Source organism: Delphinapterus leucas, chromosome 14 (assembly GCF_059928025.1).
Source record: "Delphinapterus leucas isolate spDelLeu-1000000601 "Yukka" chromosome 14, BTC_Dleu_Yukka2, whole genome shotgun sequence".
NCBI lineage: Eukaryota > Metazoa > Chordata > Mammalia > Artiodactyla > Monodontidae > Delphinapterus > Delphinapterus leucas.
Window position 1 is genome coordinate 9,368,410 of NC_143142.1, and position 6,010 is coordinate 9,374,419.

Here is a 6,010-nt window from a genome sequence, read left to right on the forward strand (position 1 = left end):
GCCCCGACCCACCCCCGGATTCGCCACACCCTGTTGGCCCGCCCTCGAAACCACTCTTAAAGGAACAGCAACCGGTTTAGGAATTCCCAGTGTCCAATTCGGGATTAGATCCCGGAGACTCCGCGCTCTCAGGGGTAGGGATAGGGGGCGAATTCGTCCAGAAAAACCATCGGGGTCCTGGGCGAGACCACTCGCTGAAGCAAGCTCTAGGGTTGGAGTTCGAGCTCCTCCCTGGCTAGGGTTGCCAGATTTAGCAAATTTAACGCCCCGCTAAATTTGAAAAATAACTCTGCTGAAAACGTGTGATTTATTGAAGAAAGATGAATACAGGACATTTCAGGCGTCATGACAAAGTCAATACAGGACTGTTCTATATGGACAGGATGCCTGGCAACCCTACCCCTGGCCCCAGGTGAAGAGGGAAAGTTCTAGAGTTGGGCGGGCTTGGGTTCAAGTCCCAGTAAGTCACATTTAATCACTGTGAGGCCTTAAAGAAATCAATCCACTTCTCTAGCCCTCTGTTTCCTCATCTGTCAAATAAAGACAATCATAGTATATAAAGTGCATGGCACACAGTAGATGCTCTCAATAAACAGGAATTGCTGTTCATTTTGTTCTATCCAAAATAACACAGTTCCAACTCCCTAGACCTGTCTTTACTTCCTGCTCTTGCTACCTCGTCCCCACCACCTTCCAGGACTCAATCACTGTCCAGTCCTGGCCTGAGAGCAGGAGAGAAACAGGACAGACCAGGATGATCTATTTCTACAGCCTCTCACTAAGCACCTTTGTGTGCCAGGCACTGTGCCAGGTGCTGTCCTTGAGTCAATCAACAAACAAATAAGATGAGATCTAGAAGTGATTCTCTCTAGGAAGACTATAATCCGTGGTATTTGGGTAGAAAGACTGTGAGTGCAATTTTAGACAAAGTGGTCAGAGAAAGCTTCTCTGAGGAGCAGAGACCTGAAGGAAGTGAGGGAGGGAGCCATGTTCATAACTGGGAGAAGGATGTCCCAGGCAGAGGGAACAGCAAGTGCAAAGGTCCTGAGGTGGGACCATCTGAGCATGTTTGTAGAACAGGGAGGAGGCCAGTGGAGCTGGTGCCGATCGACCAAGTGGAAGAATAGTAGGAAATGAGGTTAGAGATGATTGGCAAAGCCAGGTTGCTTAGAGTCTTGTGGATCGTGGAAAAGATTTTGCTTTTACTCTGAGAGGAATGGAGAGTCATGGGAGGGTTTTGAGCAAAGGAGGGACATGCTCTGTCTTAGGTTCAATGCGGTTCCTAGCTGCTGTGGGGAGAATGGACTGTAGGGAGCAAGGGTAGAGGCCAGGAGGCCAGGGAGGAGGCTCTTGCAGTAGGCCAGGTGAGTGATGATAGTGGCTAAGAGCAGAGTGGGGGCAGTGGAAGTGGAGAGAAGTGGTTGAATTCTAGAGCCTGCCTGATAGTGAAGCCAGGACAGAGGAAAGTAGGGCCAAGACCCATGGCATAGGGAGAGACAGATACATGATGATATCTGATATCATCTGAGCCCCTGGATCCAGCTGTACCTGATGGTGCCATAATTTCTTGGACAGGAAAGGCAAACTGGAATTTCCCCAAATCTGGGTGTTCGCCAGATAAGGAAAATGTCAGGCACATGGGCATTTGGTCCTTGGTGTGGGGAAAATTTCCCAGAAGTCTATGAGTCTTGGTTCTCAGAACCCCTTATGCTGGAAGCAAGGGTTGACAGGGGCAAAAAAGGCAGAAATCTGAGACCAAGAGCCTGGCATCTTTTCTTTTTTGGAGTCCTTATCATTTATTTTTTTAATTGAGGTGAAATTCTCATTTAAAAAAATTAAGCATTAAAAAAATTAAGCATTTTAAAGTGAACATAATGTATAACATGGTGACTAGTTGATAACACTGTATTGTATGATTGAAATTTGCTGAGAGAGTAGAATTTACATGTTCTCACACACACACACAAATATGGGAGGTGATGGATGTTAGTTAACTAGATGGGAGGAATCCTTTCATGATGTGTATGTATTTCAAATCATCACAGTGTATACTTTAAATACCTTACAATTTTATTTGCCAATTACACCTCGACAAAGCTGAAAATAAAGAAAAAAAGATACAGCTCCCAAATTTTAAAAGTCACCAGCAAAAAATAAAATAAAATGAACGATTCAAGTACCATTTGATACATTCACAGTTTTGAACAACAACCAGCTTTACCTGGTTCCAAAGCGTGTCTGTCACTCCAAAGTACAACCCCACATCCATTAGCAATCACTGCCCATTCTCCCCTCTTGCCAGCCCCTGGCGACCACCAATCTACTTTCTGTCTTTATGGATTTATCTATTCTGGATATTTCATATAATTGGAATCATACAATATGTGGCCTTTTGCGTCTGGCTCCTTTTAATTAGCATAATGTTTTCAAGGTTCATCAGTGTTACTGCATTTATCAGTACTTCATTCCTTTATGATTGAATAGTATTCCATTGTGTGGATGTACCATATTTGGCTTATCCTTTCATCTGTAATGGACATTAGGTTGTTTCCACCTTTTGGCTACTGTGAATAGGGACAGTGATTCAGAAGGACTGGAAAGGGGAATTTGACAACTAGAACTGGGTTGTGGCTACCATTACCAATCCTGATGATTTACCTGCAAACCATGTCTCGAGTCTGTCACTTCTCCATCTCGGCCACCATTTCCCCATCCCAAGCTACCACCATCTCTCTCTCAGCAGGATGTCGGCAATAGCCCTCTCTCAGGTCTCCTTTCTGTCACTCTGACCTCTGTGCCCTCCGAATCCATACTCCACTGAGGCATCCTAGTAAAACTTAAGTCAAATCCAGTCATGGCACTCCATTGCTCAGAGCCTTTCCATAGCTCCCTACTGCCTCAGGAGCAAGTCCAAACTCCTCCCCTTGAGTGACAAGGCCCTATAGTCCTGGTCTCTACCTCTCCCTCCAGCCTCCTCATGCATGGTTTCCTATCCCCACTCCCTCAGCTTTGGCCAGCTGCTTCTCTCTGTTCCCAGAATGCACCATGCTCTGGGCCTTTGCACGTGTTGATCCCCTTCCAGGGCTGGTGCTTCAAGCCTTCACCCAGCCATCGCCCCTTCTGGGAAGGCATATGACCCCCCAGCCCCACCCTGCTGAGTCAAATGCCGTTGTTTCCTCCAATCAGTCATTCTTTCAACCAGTATTTATTGAGCACTACTCTTTCTGAGGCACCAGGGATACAAGTTAAAAAGACATACAAGTACATTCATGTTCATAGCAGCACCGTTCACAGTAGCCAAAAGGTGGAAACAACCCAAATGTCCATCAACAGAGGAGTGAATAAATAAAATATGGTACATCCATACAATGGAATATTACTCAGCCATAAAAAGGAATGGATTACAGATGCATGCCACAATGTGGGTGGACCTTGAAAACATGATGCTAAGTGAAAGAAGCCAGTTGCAAAAGGACCATATGCTGTGTGATTCCATGTGCATGAATTATCTGGAATAGATAAGTCCATAGAGACAGAAAGCAGATGGGTTGTTGCCATGGACTAGGGGGAGGGGAGAATGGGAAGTGACTGGTTAATGGGTACAGCGTTATATTTGGGGGCAATGAAAATGTTTTGGAACTAGATAGAGGTGATGGTTGCACAGCATAGTATTAAATGCCACTGAATTGTTCACTTTAAAATGGTGAATTTTATGTCGTGTAAGTTTCACCTCAATAAATTATCTGGTAAAAATGAAAGACAAGGGCTCCTGCCCTCCCTTACCAGAGAGGGAAAATATAAAGCAACATTTGTACCGTACATTAGGTGAAGTTAAGAGTCAAGGAGAAAAATGAAGCAGGGGAAGAGCATATGAATTGTGCATGAGGATGGTGGGGTTGCCATTTTAGCTAGGAGGGGCCAGGGAAGACCTCCTGGAGAAGCGGCTTTTCAGTAAAGACCTGAAGGAAATAAGGGCACAAGCCATGCAGATGTCCAGAGGGACAAGCACTCCTGGCAGAGGGAACAGCAAATGCAAATGCTCAGAGGCAAGAAACATATCAAGGAGGCCAGTGTGGCTGGAGCAAAGAGAGCGAGAGGAGAGGTGAGATCAGGGAAACCTGTGGGCTTTTCTCAGGAAGCTGAGGAAATGAGGTGAGGTGAGAAGGTACATGAGGTAGAAGAACCAGGAGAAGCCAACTGTAGGTAGCATACCTGGGTCTGATGGCTCTGCCTAACCTGTGATACCCCCTCCTTCCACCAGGAGAAGGTAGGTCCTTGAGGGCAGGGAATTTTGTCTGCTTTGTTCACTGCAGCATCTCCAGCTCCTGGCACAGTGTCCGGCACATAGTAGGTGCTGGGTGACTGGGACGTGACTCGGCCTGAACCAGTCCTCCCAGGCAGGTGCCCATACGACCCGCCATCTTGCATCCAGACCTTGGGCTCCCAACCCTTTCCACTGATCCTTTCCCCCCCGCTTCGCCACCTGCTGGGGAAGACAGTGGTCCAAGATAGGGTCTGAGGCAGAGTTTCCTTCCACAGTGGCTGCCCCACTGCAGAAGTGGGCAGGACCAGCCAGCCCCAAGAAGGAACTGAAATTGTCCTCTGCCACAAACACGTCAGCCCAGGCCACACACTGGGAGGGTCATGGGGGAGGGGGAGTGATAGGAAGGGCCAGAGTCCCCTGACTTCAAGGACCCCCCTCCTCTGTTGGGACAAAACCTGTGCACCACCAGCCCAGAGCCGGGGTCCAGAGTATGGACGAATTTTGCTAAAGGCGTGGAGACCTGGGATTTCTTGCTATCTCATTCCCTAGCATCAAAGGGAGGATCTGAGAGCCCTGCCTTAAAAGGTGGCATTGTGGACTTCCCTGGTGGTCCAGTGGTTAAGACTCTGCACTTGCAATTTAGGGGGCACAGGTTCAATCCCTGGTCAGGGAACTAAGATACCGAATGCTGCACAGCCAAAAAAAAAAGGTGGCACTGCAGACTCCTCTTCCCCTCTATTATTTATGGGGCCTCTCATCCCCCCTCCCCAAACCCTCCTGTCTGCCACAGGTCCACAGATCCCCCAGTGGTTCCTGAATGCTTTCTCCCAAAGGAGCAATTTAAACCTCCTCTGAGTTTCACCTGTTCCTTATTAATAACCAAGATGTATTGCATACTGGCCCAGGGCCAAGTTCCTTTTACACAGACCCTCATATTGAATCCTCAAACCAAGGCTCAGAGAGTGGAGTGACATGCTTATGGTCACACAGGAAGGGGCAGAGCTAGGACTACAACCCAAGCCTATTGGATTCTAAAGCCCCTATTCCTAACCACCTAGCCACCTCCTGTTCAAGTCCAAAGAAACCTATCCCAGTACTGCCCTAGCAAAACTCACAGGACTAATAGCCCCTTCCAAGACATAAATCACACCCCTTCCCAGAAGGCCAGAATGGCTGCCTTTGGTATGTATATTAAGTGTGTATATTTATATATGTTTTCTGGTCAGGTGGGGCTGAAGGGAGGGGAGGCTGACGGGTATGGTCCCTGAGCCACATCCGGGACTACAGAAGAGCAGGGGGAGATCTTGCATTGTCCTGTGAAGCCCCAGACTCATAAAGCAACCTGTGACCATGCTTTGAGCTGGAAATTAATGGATTTAATGTTTTAAGTGGCTTCCAGTCCCCACTCTGCCATTTTCAAGCTGTGTGATCTTCGGCAAGTCACTTCACCTCTCTGTGCTTTGGTTTCCTCATCTGTAAATCACAAGAAGTGACAGTGCCCCATCTCATAAGGTGTTATGAGGGATTTCAAGAATAATAGCTAATGTTTACTAAGCACTTGCTGTGTGTTTTGCTTCTCATGAAAATGCTTAGAAGTAATTTTACCATCCCCATTTTACAAATTTTAAAAGCAAGTTGAAATAGCTTGCCTGAACTCACACAATGAGCAAGTGGACTTGAATCCAGGCAGTCCGGAATTTGAGTCTACGCCTTGTTGCCCCTCTGAGTAATAATATAAAGCTCGCA

The 6,010-nt window shown here is 47.1% G+C and overlaps 1 non-coding gene and 1 pseudogene across 1 annotated transcript; one reads left to right on the forward strand and one right to left on the reverse strand.

The window, feature by feature from the left end:
* Positions 1 to 4,058: 4,058 nt before the first annotated feature.
* On the reverse strand, positions 4,059 to 5,408 carry LOC149747549 (uncharacterized; annotated as a pseudogene).
* On the forward strand, positions 4,865 to 4,937 carry TRNAA-UGC (transfer RNA alanine (anticodon UGC)). Its single transcript has one exon. It is a non-coding gene; the product is annotated as a tRNA-Ala (tRNA).
* Positions 5,409 to 6,010: the final 602 nt, after the last annotated feature.